The sequence below is a fragment of the Kryptolebias marmoratus genome, linkage group LG9, assembly GCF_001649575.2.
Source record: "Kryptolebias marmoratus isolate JLee-2015 linkage group LG9, ASM164957v2, whole genome shotgun sequence".
NCBI classification, from domain to species: domain Eukaryota; kingdom Metazoa; phylum Chordata; class Actinopteri; order Cyprinodontiformes; family Rivulidae; genus Kryptolebias; species Kryptolebias marmoratus.
In genome coordinates this window covers 26593998-26615169 of record NC_051438.1, presented here as the reverse complement: position 1 = coordinate 26615169, position 21172 = coordinate 26593998, and the positions used below count along the sequence as shown (strand labels likewise).

The window sequence follows — 21172 nt, the reverse complement described above, 5'->3', positions numbered from 1 at the left end:
ATTTACTTTTATAAAAAAAACCACAACTTTCAGTTAATAAAGTTTAAGCTGAAATCAAACTTTAAAAAGCAGCTATAACGCTAAACTTATTGTGAACTTTGATTTGTGTGAACACCTGTATAAACCGATGCCTGCTTGGATCCACAGTATGTGCTGTAATCAATAAGCTAAGCTGGAAATACTGTTAAAATTGATTATTGCCTCTCAGTGCAAGCTCCTGTTGATGATTGGTGAGGAGGAAAATGCAATGATGAAAACCCAGCTGACATATTGATCTGTGAGCCTAATCAATGGTTGATGAGAGCCTACAGTGCTGGGCAAACACACACCTGTCATCATCGACTAATATCTCCATGTTAATGCCCTTCATGAGCTGATATTACTGAGTCAACAGGGAGGAGTATTAGATCATCAGCAAACTGATTAAGTCAGCTTAAGTTAAAGAGTATGTCAAGCTCCTGACAAACACAAAGGACATGAGCACAAAGGAGTGGAAGTGACAACATGCTACAGCTGCAACAACTGCACACACACAATATAAATCACAATCCTTTCTCTGCAAAAACACACTGAGTTCATCTTTAAGCAAGGGTTGCCATCACAGTCAGACAAAGATAAGTCACATTGTTGTATTTAGCAAGGTTTGCACTGTTAAATATGTTTTTTGGATATGACAAACAACAATAAGGAAGTCACAGAAACGATCAGTAATCATCACTCAGAAATTTAGATCCCAAATCTTTTAATCACAAACATAAATTAATACCAAATCTGTTTTAAGCCAAATAAAAGATGGTATATCTGTGTGCTTCCATAATAATTTGTTTGTCAGCATTATTTCCATGCAGTGAATCTACAATAAAAAAATCAATTGACTTTATTTTACACAGCAAAAATAAAAAATATTTAAAAAATGTGATGATAGAAAAAAGTTGCTAGACCTTTGCAGACTTGTTCACTTTATTTTACTTTCCTTCACAAACCTGCGTTCCAAAAATACTGAAGTATGCCACAGAGTACAGACAAAGTGTTAGTATTTTACAAGTTTGGTGTGAGACCAGGCTGTTTCAGTTCACAAACACGGAGATAACCTGGAGCTGTGGCGCTCAGAAACAAATCATTACAGTGAAACTCCTGGAATACCAGATTGAGCTGAACTCTGAACGCAACTTTGCAAATAATGAGAAGATTTCCTCCCTGATCTTTTTAAGAGTAATCATTCTGAGAGGAAATCTTCCCTTAGAGTTTGAAGAGGAGAGAAGAATTTCAATCTGGCGTTAGAGTGTTGTTTTATTTCAAAAATCTAAATCTGTTTTTTAGGATGCACGGCCAAAACCAGTGTGATGTTACATGCTGGCAACAAGACAAAATACTCATGTTTGTTACTGTCCTATGGGTTAAACTATGCAGCATATATTCAAGGGAGATGCACACATTCACAGGCTGAGGCCAGGCCTGTGCACATCAGCACACACACACACACACACACACACTTACACAAACACACACCAGAATGTGGGAATCACTGCCCAGAACATGAAATATTCATCAGTCATAAAACTTTAATTCAATCTCTCTCACTCTCTCTGTCATTTTAGGGGCTGCTGTATTCTATTTTGTGAGGTAAACACACTCCAACTGCCCCCACAACAAAAAAACTTTAATAGATTTCATTAAAATCACCTTTTGCACAATGAGCCGAAGCGCATCATTAAGGCACAGCTGCAGTTTAGATGGAGGTAACCAGCGTCGGCACAGTCTAAAATACATTTATTAAAAAAGCAGCTGGATTCAGAGCATGTTCTGCAGCTGAAAGGCAGCATCTCACTGGGCTGCAAGTGTTGGCGACTTGTTGGCGAACAGAGTTTGAGTCTCCAAAAGGACGACATTTCAAAGATACAATCAATTCAGTCTGAAATATCTCGAAATGTTCAGGTCACAGAGGCTCACTTGAGTCTTGTTGTTTGAGTTTTGAACATATTCAAAAGAATTTGAGCAACAGATTTTCTGTAAAAAAGGCGCAGAGTTGTTGTGGGAATCTCCAACACTTTTTATTTTAGTTTTGTAAATTTGTAGACTCCTGCACGGGCGCTCCCCTACGACAGAAAATATCTGAGACTACAGCCCCAAATGTCCAGGTCTGAAAACCATGTTGATGATACATGACAATTTTTTTAAAAATCGGCTTAATTTTCTTATAAAAGTGTACTCCAAGCAGATTAAATCTTATGACACAAGGATTATAGACATAATATCTAAATTTTATGTGGTTTTATTACAAAAAAGGGAAAGAAATATTCACATTTTTTACAGTTCAAGGAGTGAATTATGAATAAAATGATTCCAGTATTTTTTGGTAAAAAGGGGAGTCAAAAGGCTGAGCAATGAGCTGCTGTCAGGCCTAAAAATATAAATTAATATTTAAGATTAAAAGAATAAAAGAATGAAAAGGTTTACATAAAATATAAAAAATAAGCTTAGCTGCTAATAATCCAAAGAAGTTTTTAATCATTTTTGACACCAAACCAGCCCCAACATAGTCAGACCTGACCTCTGGGGAACCTGTGAGGACTGACCCAGGCAGGTGGGGGGAAGCTGCAGGGCACAAACAGGACCGATGGGTGATACAGGAACGGGACGACAAACATCTTATCACATGTGATCACCACTCCCATCTAGATTCAGAGGTTAAATCACCTCCTCATGTCCTGCAGAATCCTGTTAATCACCCATTGATTTAAAACAGGTGTGTTGGAGCAGAGGAACAAGTAAAACCTGCAGGATGGTGGCCCTGCAGGACCAGGATTGCCCACTCCCATCTATGGACGGCCATTTGTGTATTTATTTGACATCCCTAATGTCATTTTCCCACACTAGCAGGTGTGAACGCTTCACTTTTTATTTATCTCAGGAGATGATATTTAGGTCTGTGTTGTCTTATTCTGCATCAAGTCTGGGTCAAATCAACTGAAAAAAAAACCACTCCTCGGTTCATGATTTGTTTTTTTTTTATTTATTTTTTCTAATCCAGGAGAAAGATCTCTTTCTAAAGTTTTTCAAACTTTCTATTTGACTCACAACCTGCTGACACTGTTTACAGTTCAGACTATTTTACAGTGAAATTACCAGTTACCAGTCCTGCTTTGCTATACATGAACTGCTACCTAAAGTACATCCACACACTGATGTTAAAAACCGTAAAGGACTCATACGTCACTCTGTGTGAGCTCAATAATATAAAATCTTAAAAGTAATTTCTGTCACATCGCAAGATAAACAACCAACTATATGACTTCTTGCAATGATCTAACAGAGACATCAGTCCAACAATAAAAGGAAATTGAGCACTCTAATGTTATTTAAACTCTTAAAATACACGACGGAGGGGGTGAAAAAGATGTCTGACAGTGCTTAATATATGTCGTACATCGTCTTTGGTTAAAAGAGTGTCGGACCGGCTTCACACTGAACGACAAAAGACCACAAATTCAAACTCACAGCCGAAGATTTTCTAACAATTTTTTCACAACAAAAGGTTTAGTCTCCGACAGCTGAAATTCACACAGGGTGAACCCAGCTTTAGGCCCTCACTAACAAGGGTGCTTTATTTTCTCTTTCTGCTTCTGGGAGAGTTATTATCCGTTTAAAATGCAAGGACAAAAATGGAATTTGTTTCCCTTTCCTGTTTTAACAAACCTGTACCGAACCGTGACGTGGGTTTATCGTCACACCGCTAGAAATCATTAAAAACAACAAGAGTCTCAAATATAAACATTCTGATAAAAGCATTTTGGGAAGAAATGTACATAGAAAACACCTGCACGAGGGGTAAGATGTATCCGTTATTCACAGGAGAATTAGAGAAGGTAAGAATGAAACAGAAACAGTTTTACCACCAGCTGTCTGCTGCACTTTTAACAGTGTAAGAAAATCAAGACACTCTACAGTTTTCTCTCTTGTTCTCAACATCTGCCGACCATTTTCAGCTGAATGAATTCTTTCATTTTGACTTTCCCCACAGAAATCTGCAGAGAAGAGAAAGAAAGTGGTAGGAACTAAAGTGTAACAAGAGGGGTAAAAAAAAAAAAAAACCAGAGAAAGAGAATCCTCTCCACTCACCCTCATCCAACCTAACGCCACGCATGGATGGGGACTATTTGGGAAGCAGGGGGAGCAAAAGATATGGGGGAGGGGTGGGCAAAAGTCGGAAGTGTTCAGGACGGAGGGAGGGGTGCGTCCCCCCCATTCCTCCCCCCCTCGAGGCCTACCCTCATCCCCACTTCACCTCCATCCATAATTCAACAGACCTCCCTCCCCCCAACTGTGCCGACCCCCAGGGCGCAGCACCGCAGGGAGGACACAGCACGCAGAGAAAAAAGATACAAAGACACCCCCCACCACCACCACCACAACCTAAACTACCACATGCACGACAACCAGCAGGACAAATAGTGTAATACTGGAAAAAAAAAGCCAGAACTCATACAGTCGGTGACTCGAATCCCGCTCCCATCCGATGAGTCAGACACCTGCGTGCAAGTTTTAAAGGATGAAAACGAAACATCATCTTCAACCAGCCTCATCCAGCTGATCAGAGCCATGATTGGTGCAATAAATGAACAGGTAACACAAACACACACAGCCCCTGGGTGGCTCAGGCTCCCGGTGAGCCTAAATCAATGGTAATGAGTGCCGCTTTGCACCGCTTGGCCTCTGATAATCGAGCTCTGATCTAAAAGATGCAGCGCTACCTGCGACACTCACAGCAGCTCACCTGAGGGGAGGGGCTAGGGAGACAAAACACTCAGATTCATTTATTATTAAAACAGCTGCTTGATGACAAGCAAGAAAAAAATAAGGATTAACAACAAAAGTAGCTCAAAACACAGAATTTCATAAATTATTCTTTGCCTAAAATTATTGTGACAAATGTTAAGCTCTGTTTTAAACAACTGAAACTGATAAACTTTAGCTTAAGAAAACCGTGATTTAAATCAGCACAGACTTGAAGAAAGACTCGGACATTTATCTGAGTCACTTGAGATTAAAGTTTTAAGGAAACATCTCCTCATTTCAGGGCTTTACAAATTTACGACTGTCAAACATTTCAAAACAATCAACAATTTCTGAAAGTTACAGCTGGACAACATTTAAATATCTGCTAAATTAGCAGCTATTAACACTTTGAAACAAGGCTGAGTGTTTTACTTTCATTTTCATTTTTCTGTATAAGGTCAGTCGAATAGGGATTAAAAAACAAATAAAACAACAAGTGAACAATTGGCTCTACCTGCTGCAGCACAGACAAGAGTTCATTGCTGCAGAACTTTCAGATTTATTTTCACATTATTTTGCGATCTCTACATAGTTTTTTTTTTGCACTCTTGTTTTATTATTTCAATCATTGTTTTTACATTTTATTTTCTGTTGTTTCTATTTATTTTCACTATATTTCATTTCATGTAAAGCACTTTGTAAGTTGTTTTTTTAAAAAAGGTACTACAGAAGAAGGATTTACTTATTCACTTAGACGCTCACTAAAGAATAAACCGACAGATTGAAGCGATATGTTTTTATGTAATTTTGAATTTGTGAATTTCTCAAATGGTACTGACACTGGGGAGTTCTCTGTATGCGTCTGTGTGTGTGTGTGGAGGTTTACTGAGGGAAAAAGAAGTGCCACATAAACATTTAATACCTTAAGTAAAGTGGTGCAGGTCTTTCATAGACTATGGAGACTGATGGCTCTTCAGCTCACTGTATTATATATAAATATGGATTTCTGCATGTCAATAACTCCACACAGGGAATGTACACATGCACGGTTGCATGCACGGTTGCAGCATGTCTACTTGCATAGCCAAACATTTTTTCTACCGCCTCTAAATGAGACACAGGCTATCTGAAACCCTGTGTTGGTGTTGGCCTGATAGAAACGTATGTCTGTACTTGTTCTGTTTTATTGTGACATTACTCTTGTTGTATATGTACACAGATCTGTGCTGCTAGCAGCAGCAACACTGATGTTTTCAAAGCGGGACACTTCTTCTACAATTCCACATGCAGATAAAACCTCAATTTATTATTGATAAACGTTCTCTGTCTTTAGAGCTCATCTTCTTGACCTTTCCGAAGTGTATCCGTTAAAAGCTCTTGTTGCGTTTTACTTCTCATTTTTTCACGAGCTGCATGTTTGTCATCACGACTTGTTAGATTCGCAGATTCCGTTGCGGTAAAACAAATCACGGAGGTGTACAGGAAAGGAACCTCACGGGAGATCTTCTAAGTGATACTTTTAGATGTAGTTTCATATTTGTTTAAAGAAAATATATGCAATACGGGTTTTTATTTACCAGTAAGAATAAAAAATTGTAATTCTACACGGGATGTGTAAGAACTACGTCCTCTGAGTCAAGCTGTAGTAGTAGCGTGCATATTATTGTATGCAATACACATGCAATAACATGCATAATTCATAATATTGCATACAAGCTCACACTTTAAACTGCCAAAAGAAGTTTGACCAGTTAAAGAAGACGGCAACGTAAAAAAAAGAGGATGGGAATCTAGGAAGGGAAAAAAATTATAAGACAAAAAAAGATGAAGAAGGTGTAAAAAGCAGAGAGAAAAGAAAAGGAGGTATGCAGCAGAGAAACATGAGAAATAAAACAAAAAGAAAGCAGGATGGAAGCAGCGGAGAGCTGTTTGGGACGTGCATTGTTTCTTTAACTGGAAAGGAAAGCTGGTTTTGTTTTGCTCCAGGGCACACAAAGTGTTGAGAAACAGGAAGTCAGGGGACCTGCCCATCCTCGTGGACAGCTGGTGCCCTTCGATAGCTGGTCCCCTCTTCCTGTTAGCCTCACACAATGGTTCCCACCCTGATTCGGACCACCTGGAACCCAGCAGAACTGACCTCTCTGTACTCAGACACACACTGCCTTTCAGTAACTGGACAACATCTAAATGCGTCACAGATGGATCTGAATTACCCCTTTATTTTTTCTACTGAAATGTGACATCACAACACAAGTCACATGGCTGCAGTCACTTTATTAACACACAAAAAGAGTAGGCTTCTGATTATCCTAACAAATAAAGACCTAACTCTCCTAAACTGAATGCATATTGTCGCTTTTTATGCCAGAGTTTTAAAATTCTACCCAATTATACCCATTTTGGTCAAACCTTGTAAATGCCATTAGATGCAATCTCATGTGATATTTTGCATGATCGATTAGCACTTAGAGTATTTGTTGTGAATGACTCTCAGCTACTACCACACCAAACATTTTAGCCTAATATCTGTAAAATTCACAGAGTTATAGCCATTTTTGTGTAGGCTGATGTTAATTAGCTGTAGTAGTCAACTTGCATTGGGTTGACTCCATAAGTTAATCAGTCATATATTTACATACAGTGATTACTTTCTGAAAGTTTAATTTTGTCAACATTACAGTCAAACATAAGCACCCCTGTTCAAACTGTCTTACTTCTTGTTTTAGCTTAAATTGAAAGCTGCAGGATCTGTTTTTTTATTGTTATTTGTTTGTTTGCAGCAACAGAACCAAGAGAAGAAAAAAGCTGCACTGAAGCTTCTTCTCTCTCTCCATGCTTACTTATCAGTTTTTTTACACAATTTTCCATTTTACAAACTTTGACAGGACGTTTTGATTCAAGCTGACATGTTGATAAAAATAAATACTGTATCTCATAAAGAACTTATAGATTGAGTTCTTACAGGTTTATGACATCCAAACCATCAATCACTGAATGCCAGTTTTAACAGAATTACTGATGCTATTTCTTTTGTCTGTAGTTTGCTGTCCATAAACCAAACCGACTTAGTGAAAGTAGAGAAGTAAAAAAGTATTTGGGTACAATAATATTTTCAGGCAGACAATTCAATGTGTTGGTTTGTTAGGAAATAATTGTAGGTAGCAGGTAAAGTGCTTTACTTTCAGGCCAAAGGGTTTTTGTGGAAGAGTAGGCGTCAATATTGGAAATTGTTTTAGAATGAAAAGACTACAGTTCCCTGCAGCCTCAAACAGACACATTATGTCTTTAAAAGCCTCTTTATTTCTCTACGGTCTGTTAGAAAATAAAATAAAAACATTTGGCTCGCATCGGCTACGAGAGATCTATACTGAACTCTCATATAGAAACGAAGGCTGTGAAAAATCTTGTGAAAATCAAACTGTAGTTTTTGAGAATCAAACATAATTACGTATTTTAAGGGTAACTTGAGCAAAAGAAAAGTATTTTTTAAACCGATCTGAGTGATATCATTCTTTAAGGAAGATATTGGGGTTAAATATTAATGTAGATCTTTATATTTTCAAGACCTTAAATTTATCTGCTGGTAAATACTGAAGGTATACTTCATGTAAGATGATGACTGAGTCTTAAATAAAAACTGATTTTATCTGAAAAGTTGTGAAAAAAAGTGTGAAAATTTTCATTTGGTATTAAAAGTGAATCCCCTGTAGGAAACAAAGAGACAAAGAAACAGACAGCAAAAGACAGAGAGAGAGAGAGAGAGATGGACAGAGACAGTGAAAGACAGAGAGACAGAGACAGAAAGAGATGGACAGACAAACGGAGAGAAAAAGTCAGAGAGAGAGAGAGACAAAGAGGAAAGAGAGATGGACAGACAGAGAGACAGAGACAGAAAAAGACAGAGAGAGGGAGAGACAAAGAGTAAAAAAGACAGAAAGATAGAGAGACAAAGAGGAGAGAGACAGAGTGAGATGGACAGACAGAGAGACAGAGAGAAAATGTCACAGAGAGAGAGAGAGAGAGACAAAGAGTAAAAAAGACAGAGAGAGACAGACAAAGAGGAAAGAGAGATGGACAGACAGGGAGACAGAGACAGAAAAAAGGACAGACAGGGAGACAGCAGCACTGTTCAGATAAAAGCTTGAGTTTGAAATTTCCTCTCTTCCTAAAAACAAATAATGTCAAAGAATAAATGATTTTAAGTCTTTCTCCACCACAACTAAAATACTCCTAACTATTATTGTACTAATGTCTTTGAGAAAGATCAGATTTATTTTTAGTTCTTGTTTAAATGAACTTTAGATAATGTAAGCTTAGGCATTTCTTTTTTTATGTTATTTTTGTAAATCTAAATTAACCATCATCACCATCCCTGTAGTTCTGACTTAATTTCTAAAGATATCATTGTAAATATGTTTTTCTTCAATTGTGTTTTCTCTAAAATTGTTGAAAAAAAAAAACACAGAGAACTGATTAAACAATGACATGATCCAGAAATATCTTAACATTAAGAAAGAAAAGTTTACTTTCAGTTTAAACGCTCCAGTTTTTTTTTTAAACAGCCGAGTAAGAATTTTAATATTTCTTTCGATTTTGGTTAAAAAAAAAAAAAAATCTATAGGAGCTGCTTGCATCCTGTTCTCCTTACAGCAGAGGGCAGAAGGGCTTCCAGAAGAAACCGCAGCAAGCAGGAGGCTTTAACTGACAGGACTGAAAGCTTTCTGCGTGGAGCGCCAGGTCACTATTTACCCGTGAAGGCAGACAAATTACCTCTTCTGGTTGCTGTTTAATTGCAAGTGTATACAGAGAGTAAAAATATCACAAAACTAACAGTCAAAGCTCGGTTTGCAAACAGGAAGTGCCAATGGGTTAGAAACACATGGGACGGATCAACAGTCAGTAAAAATTGGTTTCATCAAATCCAAAATGATGGCAGCACTTTACAGCTTTACTTTTCCAGATATTAACGTTAATAAACTCTTTTAGGAACACATTCTTCTATAATAAAAGACCAGGAATTATAACCACACATGTTGGACATTAAACAAAGTGGGATTAAGTTAAGATAATTAGGCAATTATCAATAACAAAAAGTAGATTTTCTAAGCTTTTTCACAAACAATCATTTTCTCAATTTTGCACTTTTCTACTTCGAATAATTGTGCATCTGGTCCCTACAATAAAAATCAGTTAGTTAAAATGAAACCTTTGCTTTGACTTCGGGATGATGTTATTGTCTAAGAAGAAAGTTGTGTGCCTCCAAAGATAATGTTCATCACAAAGGAAAAACATTCAGAGTTCCTCAACTAATATTTCTTTCTTCATGACTCATTTATTGTTCCTCTGACAGCTTTATTGTCATGCGCTTCTCTTAGTGTTTGCTTCTTTACCTTTACTAACTTTTTTCAACATGACTAAAAAAAAAAAAACAGAAGCTTGTTTAAAACAAAGCCAGATGTCAGAAATATAGATATATAAATATAAAAAGGACCATCCTGGTTTACAATAGATGGCAGTGTTGAACTATTCAGAAACAGAAAAGACAGCAGAACGTTAGGGCTGGATATGTATGTTGAAATTTATGTTTTTTTCTGTCTTTTCTGGCGCTTTCTCCCCGCTCTCTCTCTCTCTCTCTCTCTCTCTCTCTCTCTCTCTCTCTCTCTCTCTCTCTCTCTCTCTCTCTCTCTCGTGGCCAATCCAGGTTCCCAGACCGGGCTCGACTGTCAATCAGCGGCAGCCTACATCTCAGCGCTGCAGCTGAGCCAGGGCCGCATCATCCCACCTGCCAATCACGGCTCTACACCTTCAATCCTTTCCATCTCTCTAAAGCAGATTCGAACACCGTCCCCCCCCCACCACCACCACCACCACCATCGTACACCCCCTCCTCCTTTCAAAACAACCGCCACCACAGAAGCACTGAGATCCCTTTAACTCTCAGAGTCTCGCACACATTCACTAAGACGTGCACACCAAGACATTTGTTGTTGCTCAGGCTGAAAAAAAGGCAGGTACACACAGAAAATCACATGCTTAGATGTGTATTTCCGCACAAAATAAATGCTCTACAGGTGAACTCTGCTAATTAGTAATCAATAAGCACAAAGATAAGTTTATTATATACAGCGCTGAGACATAAGGCTTAACTCTGAAGCGATAGTTGTTGTAAATATAAAGAAACAATGAGGTCTTGACTCAGACTGGCAATTAATGTCATTAAATGCTGATATATAAACATACGCATCTTATCAAAAACATTCTTGTCCTTCTGAAGCTGCATTAACTGTAGAAGACGTAAACCTAACTTTACAGTATGACAACATACCAGTATATTATGGTATTAAAACAAATAAACAAAAAAATGCATCACATGATTTTTATGGGCTTTTATTTAAAAGCAAAAATACAATTATTTTTGCTTTTGCTGCCTAAATAATGTCACATGTTGCCTAAAATTATTATTTTTTATATTTATTTAATTATTAATTGTAATTTTAATGCAGATATAAATAAGTAGATTGAGAAAACACAACTGAACGTTTTGAGTCACTTTGTTTAAATTTAGTGTCAGCTTTTTCCAGCTCTCAGGACTTTAAACATGTGCAATACATTTCAATTACAGGAGCGATTTGCAGTTATATAAGGGCAATTATTCATCGCTCCCTATTGTTCTTTATTGGTCTTTATTGTTCTTATTTGCCTTTTTACTTATCGTTTTCTCTCAACTCTAAGCTCTGCACAAGAAGTACACACCAAGCCTATGTCTACAAATGACAAATAAACATTTTAATTTAACTTTAAACCAATTTGTGATCAGCAATTATATTTATAACATTTTTATTGATGATGATATTTAAGATCAAGGCTGAAATTTTGAATTTAACCACATATACTGTGAATAAATTTAAATTTAATTTAATCTAGTATCATCTAAAGCAGTGGTTCCCAAACTTTTCATCTTTTGACGCATAAATTAACAGTGACTAAGGTGTGTGACCCCATTTGTTGGCTTTTTAATTATCAAAAAAGGTAATGACATAATGACAACACAAACAGTCCTGACATCCATTATGCTATTTTTTAAATCAATTTATGATTTGTATTTCAATTCTCTGTCACAATTATGGTGCAAATATATCATAAAAACTAGGTTTTTAATTGCAGGTTGATATCTGGAGATTATCTAAGGACCCCTGCTTGTTTTTGGGTGACCCACGTTGGGGTCCCGACCCCAACTTTGGGAATCATTGATCTAAACTAATTGGCCTATATTACTTCTTCTCTGCTGTTCTACTTTTTGTAAGTTAACAATGTATGGCCGACAAGCCAATGTTAGTAATTATTTAGCCTCGTAGCGAGCCTGCAGCATGTTTCACTTTCTAACATGCTAACTCTTGTAGCTTGTTGTGAAACATTTGCTTCAAAACAGAGTTACTGAAAAGAAAAAACATCTGATGAAGTCATTTTTTAACGAGTTTAAAGGTTTATAGCAGGGGTGTCCAATCCTGGTCCTCAGGGCCACCATCCTGCATGTTTTCCTTGTTTCCTTGCTCCAACACACCTGATTCAGTGGTTAAATCACCTCTTCATGTTCTGCAGAAGCCTGTTAATCATCCATTGATTCAAATCAGGTGTGTTGGAGCAGAGAAACAAGTAAAACATGCAGGATAGTGGCCCTCCAGGACCAGGATTGGACATCCCTGGTTTAGAGGAATTCCTCTGGTTAATGTAATGGCATTGATGCTTTGTCTCTGGCACTTTATTAAAAGACATTTAAACTGTAGGAATGGCATGATGTGGGTGTCAACGCTGACTTTTTAACACCGTGGTATTCCTTCAAACCGATAGCCAGCTCTTCTGTTTTTGCACTGTAGTTCTGTTTACAGTACAGTAATGGGAAACTAAGCCTAAGACTCCTCATTTCATTGCAAAACACAAAAAATTAAAATATTACACTTTTAAATAGTTATGTTTATTGAATAAAATCTTCTGCTTTTAATTAATACCAGTGAGTGGCTTTCATTCTTAAACTTAATTCAAAGAAGAAGCAGTCGGACTGACTCCATCACATCTTATAATGAGTTTGCTGTTTTCTTCCTCCTCATTATGCTTGCTTAAAGATTATTAGCTGTGGTCATTTCATCGTTGCAATTATTGCGTGCCGCAACGCAAGGATAACTAGATGAATTGTAATGGGTTCTGAATAATTTTTGCAGTTCGCCCTCAACCAGCCCACTAAACATGCAGAGTTTTTTTTTTTCTCTCTTGTTTGAACTACTTCTAAAATGAGCCTTGCTCTTTGATTGCATCATGGAGTGCAGCTTTCATCAGATGCCTCACAGACTGCAGAGGTAGACAAGATTCTGGGCTGAATGTTGAAACTATGGTGAGTTAGGCCATAATTAGATGAAGTTCTGAATATAAAACAATAATTATGCTGTAACATTGGCTAATTGTTTTATAAGCATGGGTACACAAAGGTGCATCAAAACATCTCAGGCCAAAGATAAAATGTGATGCTAATAAAATACACTAAGAATAATAATTTTATCAAAATAATATACAGTCCTGACAACACAAGTTGTTATTAGGTTGTATTCCTAATGGTGCTGTAAAACATAATGTCGTATCTGAGACAGCAACAACTCACAGCTCACATTTAGAGAGCCTCAGATCTTAACAAGAAGGCGCGGCAACAAATAATGAAATCTGGATGGATAAGCAGCTTACATCGTCTTCTGTCATGGTTATTGTCACTGATTCGTGTAGATTACAATTAGCAGCAACAGACAATCTGGTTAAGTTTGCTTTTCATTAATGACACAAGGTGGAAAATAATTCAGCAGCCTTATGCTTCGGTTTTTACGACCAACAAACATCTTCAAGCTGTTTCACCAGGAAACAAACTCTTATTTAAAAGGTCCTGTGTGCCCATCAATCCGATGAAAACTACTAAGTAAATCTGAGGTTTTGCAAGTAATCTGAGTTTGAGGTTACAGCTAATTCTCAGTTTAATTATGAAATAATCTGCAGAGTGTTATAAAATATTGACAAAACCCCTAAAACATAACAGAGTATCATTGCCAGAGTGTTTATCTTCAGATCAGGTGCTTAAATTACTGAAACAAATCAATCAAATGAAGCAAAAAAATGCTGCAAACTGGTAATTACGACATGAATGACACTTAGAACTACTATTCATTCATTCGTACAACGCCGCTGAGCCTTACAGTCTTACAGTCAAGCCAGAGAAACTTTCTGTCATAGACACTTTCACAAAATAATGAAACCATCGCAAGTAAAGTGGAGGTTCAGTGTTTGGTCCAAAAAAAATACAACACATCGGCTAAAGAAACTGGGAAATGAACCACAAACTCATTTCATCTCCAGTAGCAGATCTGATTGTTTTAGACTTTTATTGATGAAATGTAATGCACAATATGTCAATATCATTTATTATTTGTTATTATTCTTTGAAGTGATCTAAAGATATTCCAGTGAAATACTGAAAATGATCATTTGATAACCCTAAAAAAACAAAAAGCCATCAAATACTTTGTTTTGTGTTCATAAGAACCTAAAAAGTTTAGTTTATTTACAGAAATATCTGTGAATTTATTTTAACGTGGCAGGAAATTACTATGAAGCATTTTTGTTTTAAAAGAATCCAAATAAATAAAAAAACTGATCAGATAAAAAGTTAAATGACTTGGTAGACTAACTGTTGAAACCCAATTTACCAAAATTTATTAAAGAAATACACAAGTAACACCTCTCAAAGTCGCATTTACTGAAGGCTTGTGGTCTAATTTCGTTAATGTATATCTTCCTAACATCATAAATATCTCATTTTCATTCTTCTCCTCTGACTGAAGACTAAACATGTGCTTTGCTAACACAACTTAGCTGCTTAGCTATGGTGCCTTCATGAACCATTAAAAAAATAGATTTTTGAGTGTTGTTCACCAGTCAATTTGACTGCGCTCTAACAGCTTGCTTATAAGTGCAAAATAATTATTATTATTGTTGTTATTATAAGCATTCAGTCTGCCATCAAATGATTCTTCCAAAGCAGGATCTTTATCAGCTTTAGTGGAAACACAACAACCAGATGAAGACGCACAATTTCTACTGAACGTGCTGCAGTTGGGAATGCAAGTTTGAACACAACCTTGGTTTTTTATTAACTAACACAAGAAAAGAAAATCAGCTGTAAAGTCACATGTCCTGAAACTGCCAGCAAAAAGAGATTTGATAAATCAATTACAGCAGATTACTGCTGGCAGTCCACTCTTTCCCAATCCTTATTCCTGCTGTGCAGACTGACGTCCACAATACATTTCACATTATTTAAAACTTAATTATCCACAAATTCATGACTATCAGAAACCGTGATCCAACACAGCCAGCAGGATTCTGTGTAATGTCGCATCAGAGGTCCTTAAAAAGTGTCTGGATGCCATTACACTAATGTTTACCCTCAGTCCTAATGATGATAATGCTTTTTTTCCACCTTGTTTTAGCAGATGTGCCAGAATTGAAAAAAAAGAATATATATATATTGGTGCTGAAACTGTATTACTCAATTAGTTTTTTTAAACTAAATGGTCAAAGCTAATTTCAGAATGAAGTATAACACACAAGACAGGAATCAAATATATTAACAGCAATTCTCTAATATTTAGCACAGTCACTTCCAATATAAGCTGTTTCCTTTGAGGAGCTGCAATGAACAGCAGCTGGAGATGAGTTACAAAACACCTAAACACCGCTCCCCGCAATAAAGAAACAGATTAGGTAAATTAGCTTTTCTAATTTTTCCACTGCTGAACGTTATAAAATTAGAGCACCTCAGACTGAAGTGAAATGATTTTTTTCCTTGTAATTATCATGTAAGCCACTCAAATAAATATGATTCAATTTCAACAAGGATTGGAGTTTTTATATTCATGCCTACATACATTAGGCACTGTCTCGGAGGAATTATAAATACACAGAGTTGCTTTAATGGAAGAATAAGCAAACATGTAAATGAAAATAACCACAAATAGAAAAACAAGCTGAATCGGTTTAATAAAACACAAAATTAGCTTTTTTTTTTCTTTGTGTTTGATCCTTAAAGATGCAAGTGTTTTATCTTCATTGCAGAAATGCCATGAAGATGATTTTGTGGAGCTAAAACAAAATTTAACATGATTAGTATGAATGTGTTGAGGCTGTGTTGGCCTGAGGGCTTACTGTACATCCAGAATCCATACTGCTGCTCCGCTGCAACATGATGCAACCTTTGGGTTTGCTGTAAAACTCTGAAGCTTTTTACACGACTGCTTCTGAACCACTGCTAACCACTTTCTACATCCTCACATCTCCACTGGTCAAGGTTGCTCTGACCCGCCTGACAGTAACTATATGTACAAGAGCTTAAAACAGAGCTGGGAACTGTAGGATTATAAAGCCTGTGCTGAAAAACAAAACAGAAAATTATTTGGAAGTTACTTTTACATGTTTGTTTCTTAAGTAAATATGAGCATGATGGCAGAATGAGCTTTGTTTTCTGAGCAGCCAACAATTAAAACAGATAACAGTTGTGCTGCAAAAATAAATTAATGGGAATAAAAGTGAAGACATCCAGAGGATAGGGGAAGACATTCATTAAACCACACGTCTTCACTGTGGGAAGATCAAGCAAGTCAAAAGATAATTCCTTATTCCTTAATTATATTATTAAACATGGCAAAATAATCTAAAATCTAAATCTAAATAGTTTTAAAATGTTTTACCTGTGTGTGCATGCATACATTTTTCAGCACCAATAGCAAAATGTCTCATGAACCATTGGATGGATTTTAATAAAACTTTAAAATCACTTTTCAAGTCAACCCATTTCAAGATGGCTGCCACAGGCACTTTGGAAACAGAAAAATGACTCACCGGTTTTGCAGATATTGAGCGAGAAATCGATGTGGTAGTAGCTGAGAGTCATTCTGGACTTAAAGCTTTGTTATTAATTGTTACAAGCAACCCATTTCAAGATGGCTGCCACAACGAAACAACATTAGCAAAAACATAAATGGCTATAATTCTTTACAGATACTGAGTGTGAATTTGGTGTGGTAGTAGCTGAGAGTCCTCCTCACATACTCCAAGATCTTTCATTTAAATGTTTTGCTTTAAAACTAGAAAATAATTCATGAAAAATCTTTGAAAAGTCTGTGATTTGTGTCCAGATGGTGTCCGTCCTCTGTTGGGAAGCCTAAAATAAATAAAAGTTAGCCTGACTGCCTTGTTGATTTTTTCCATCAAAACAACTCTGCTGACACAGATTACACAAAAAGCCACCAACGTACAACTCCAAAAACCTGACGGAGAGTTTGAGAATATAAAAAGGAAGAACCCCTTAAATTCCGACTGCTGTTCTGAGTGTTCTCCACTGATATCACATCTAACTTGTTCCATTTGTCAAAACAAACTCGGTGTGTTTGCATGGTTGCTGCGCTGCGTTTGGGCCGGGGCAGAGCTGTCAGATTACTTTCTGCTGTAACGCTCCCAACACTTCCGACCACAGAGTAAGGCTTGTTTGTTTGCAATTTTGAAATCTGATTTCTACACTTATTTATCACAACACAATTCTCTCTATGGTGTTGTCAATTTTGAAGACAATTTTTTACAGGAAAACAGCTACATTTTAGGTAAAGGTCAAGTAAATATCAACAGCGTGGAATAAAGTTGCTTCTTTTAAATTTGTAAACAAACACCGATGTTTTGCCAAAATATATAAGACAATATATTTTATTATGAATCAAATATGAAAAACAAAAATGCTGGGTTTAACTCATCAGTTTGTGTGGCTGAATAAAGCAACAGCAACATCTAAAAAAATACTCTGTTGACGTTAAAGAAGAACCTCCTTCTAAATCATTAAGTTGCTATTTTCAATAATTAGCTTAAAATTACTGACAATGTCTTCAATATCATCACTTAGATTTTTCTTTAAAGACAAAATTGTTGCAGATAAATTTCACAAAATTGGGTGTTTTTAAAGTAGGCCCTGTTTGTGCGCATGTGTGAAACTTCGCGCACCTGAATGTGAATCGAGGAAGGCTTGCAGCCGACGGTGAGTCATCATCGCCATGGCGTTAAGCCTCCCGTTCCCGGGGGAACAGGGTTACCATCTCTACACCACCGGGGATTTTTATTTTTACATTTGAAAAGCAAAGCAGAGCCCGGCTCACAACAATCCTCCACTGCCTGCCTCTTCCTCCTTCATGACTGAGCTGTAGCACACGCCGCTCACACATCTGCTCATTTCAGAGCGCCATGTCCTTATCTGTGCTCGTGCGATATTCAATATGTTCCAGATATCAAAACACAAACCTATGCAAATGAGACGGAGGGGACAAAACTCACAAACTCGGTGCTCTGTCACTTTCAACTGCAAACCACCCGGCTGAGATCTTGGTATTCAAAATGTGCACATTTAACTGTTCAGAAACTCCTGCGAGAAAACCTGCTGAGATCATAAACTGGCTGGCTGGAGGATTAGAGCAGCATCGTTTCACGTTTTATATAAAACCAATTTTCCTGTTTTAAAAGTTTGCCAATTATCAATATCACATTGGAGGAAGTGCAGTGGCCCATCAGAAGGTTGGTGGTTCAATCCCAGCTTCCTTCATCATATGTTAAAACGTCCCTGAACCCCAAACAACCTGAGAATCTGTCTATGAATGTGTGTGTGTGAATGGGTGAATGCAACTTGTAGCGTAAAAGCACTTTGAGTGATCAGGAAAGCAGTCAATGCAGTCCGTTGTACGTGTCTGCACAAAAAATTTAACGTAAAGTCAACCAGGAAGTGAACTAAAACCAGAAGTAACAATATGTGGAAACCAAAATGGCTTCTTAAGCTCTTGCCTTGTTCAAGACCAAGCAACATTAGGTTTACTGTTACAAACCTGGGGTGTATCGAGTCAAGTTGAAAACTGTCTCACAAACCCAAAAAACCCTGTCTTCTGGTTTGACTCCTGAAATTATTACTGAAAATAATCTAAAAAGCACACAGGAGTTTCCCTCTAAAGTCTCCTTCCTTGACTCAGACATCATCGCAGCTACACAGCGTCTGATTGAATTTATTTTATCCATATTATGTTTTTTTTTCCTGTAATTTTAAGCTGGAATGTTACTTCCTGTTTGAATTTTCATTGAGGGGTTTTTAAGTTGTTTTGGTGACCTTTGGTAATATGTTTTTATTAGAAAAAATTTAAAAATGATTTGAAAAGTGATTAAAATATAAAGAGACTTCAATAGAAGTCTTTTATATATAAAAAAAACAAATCCAGTACATCCTGTTCTGATTGATAAAAAAGAAATTGTGAGAAAAATTTATTACATATTTATGTATGAATACTTAAATGTAAAAAATCTGAAAAATGTTGCCTTTTTTCATGAAAATATTATAAAACAAGGTTGGCCCTCAGTCAGGCTTTTAATTTTGTCCCCTTGTGAAGACGGTTTTGACCTCTCTGAGTTAGAAAAGTCAGGAAGTCATGTATAGTTGAAGCACTGATCTGAGGTCTGATGAGACTCAGGAGAGAGGCCAGGCAGTTGAGTTTGTGGCAAAACCTTCTAGTTTTTATTATCGTTAAAATATATTATAATCATCTTATTCTCATGAGCCCATTATCATGTCTCATCTGGTGTGATGAGTGTCTCGTTACACCTCTAATAATAACTATTTATATTTGGGAAACAAAGAATTTAAAAAATCGTGCCTATCAAACAAACATTTAAAACATTTTGTTTGTGTTTTGCAGGGACAGAATCGGCACACGGAAAGCTCAAAGTGCTTTTTACCAAAAACCTGATTCATGCAGTTTCTTTTTTCTGTTTTGTCCTGAATTAAAATGATACAACATAGTGTTAAACACTTTTAAAAGTGTCTGAACGTGTATTTTGTTGTGACTCTGGCAAAGTCCAGGTGGATGTTTGTCTCCTCCTCGCATTTTTTTTTTCCTCCAAGCTAAGCTAATATCCTCTCGGCTTCAAATTCATATGAAACTCCCAGACATCTGAGTGATTTTATTCTTTTCATCTCACTGTCAGTCAGAAGCTGAACATCTGTGTGTATTTGTTAAACCTTTTTTTAAAGTCAGGTTTGAAGAGACATGGAGCATTTTAGTAAAGCACAGAAACAAAGAACAACACTCTGTAATCTGAGGGTATTTCATCTCCGGATACAGTTATTAGTTGTAACTAACCTTTAAAGAAATCATGATTTATTTATTAGCTTAGTGTAGAAGTGCCTACTTTCCACACTGAGGTTTAGAGTTATATCTTTTTTAAAAAGGTAATCCTTCAATAAAAGCCTGTGCTGAACGTTTTAGAAAGCTGTTACCAGTCGTTAGATGGGATGTAGTATCAATGTTCAGGACTGTATGCAGATAGAAACCTGCAGTTAGAAGAAGGAGAAACACCAGCTTCCTCAGGACCACCTGCAGTGCAGCGGAATATGCAGAAACATAAACTCCATGTTAGAAATCCTACCAGAAAAGTTCAGCGAGGCAAAAAGGGAATAACTTTACTAGAAAAGTGGAAAACACACAGCAGGTTAAAAAAACTGTAAAAAATACTACTTAACCGTTTTGTAATTTCAGCACAATATCATCTCCGGAGATGATGAAGACCACAGAACAAAGTCTCTAATTTTATGAAGCCTGAAAGTGATAATAAAACATAATGTTGTGGAGCGCCTTAAAGCCACTGATAAAAGGTCTTGTTCACATGGAAACACTTGTTTTTCCAAAATGATCTTCTTCTTTGCTGTTTCTAAAAATATCCCCCGTAAAAACACTTTTAAGAAATGTTTTATCTGAACCATAGGAGAGAGAATTGCTGTAGTAACTATGCCAGGCCTGTATGTGGCGCTGTAACGCTGCCACAAAAATACACCAAACACAGGAACCAAGGTGTGGAGCATGAGCATAAAGTTAACTGTTGGGTATGATCTGTGAACACAAGAAGAAATAAACAAGTCATTACTGTTGACCAACAACAAGTGGAAGATTCTGCTTTGTCTCACCTGAAACAACTATGGACTGGGTGTCCTGTCAGTCCAAATGTGTGGACAACAATGGACACTTTTCATGCTCACTGTCCAGTGGGGGACAGCTGAAAGGAACTGTCTTTCTCTCATGGTTAATGGTTTATGCTCAAGTATCTGTCTTTAAAAAGTAATCTCATTTCCCACCATTCTTAAATCTATAATTAATATATTGTTGATTTTTTATGTAACATTTGCTTTGGTGTTACTATTGTATTCTTCAATAAAATGATAAAAACTTTATAGGCCTTAGATTATTGGTGTATAATAGTTTTTTTTTCTCTGCTCTATTTAAGGAAATGT

General features: G+C 36.7%; 1 protein-coding gene across 4 annotated transcripts in view; it reads right to left on the bottom strand.

Moving 5' to 3' along the window:
- The window catches only part of ldb2a (LIM domain binding 2a), a 93098-nt gene that overhangs the window by 48550 nt on the left and 23376 nt on the right, over nucleotides 1–21172 (bottom strand). The gene's annotated exons all lie outside the window — the stretch shown is intronic.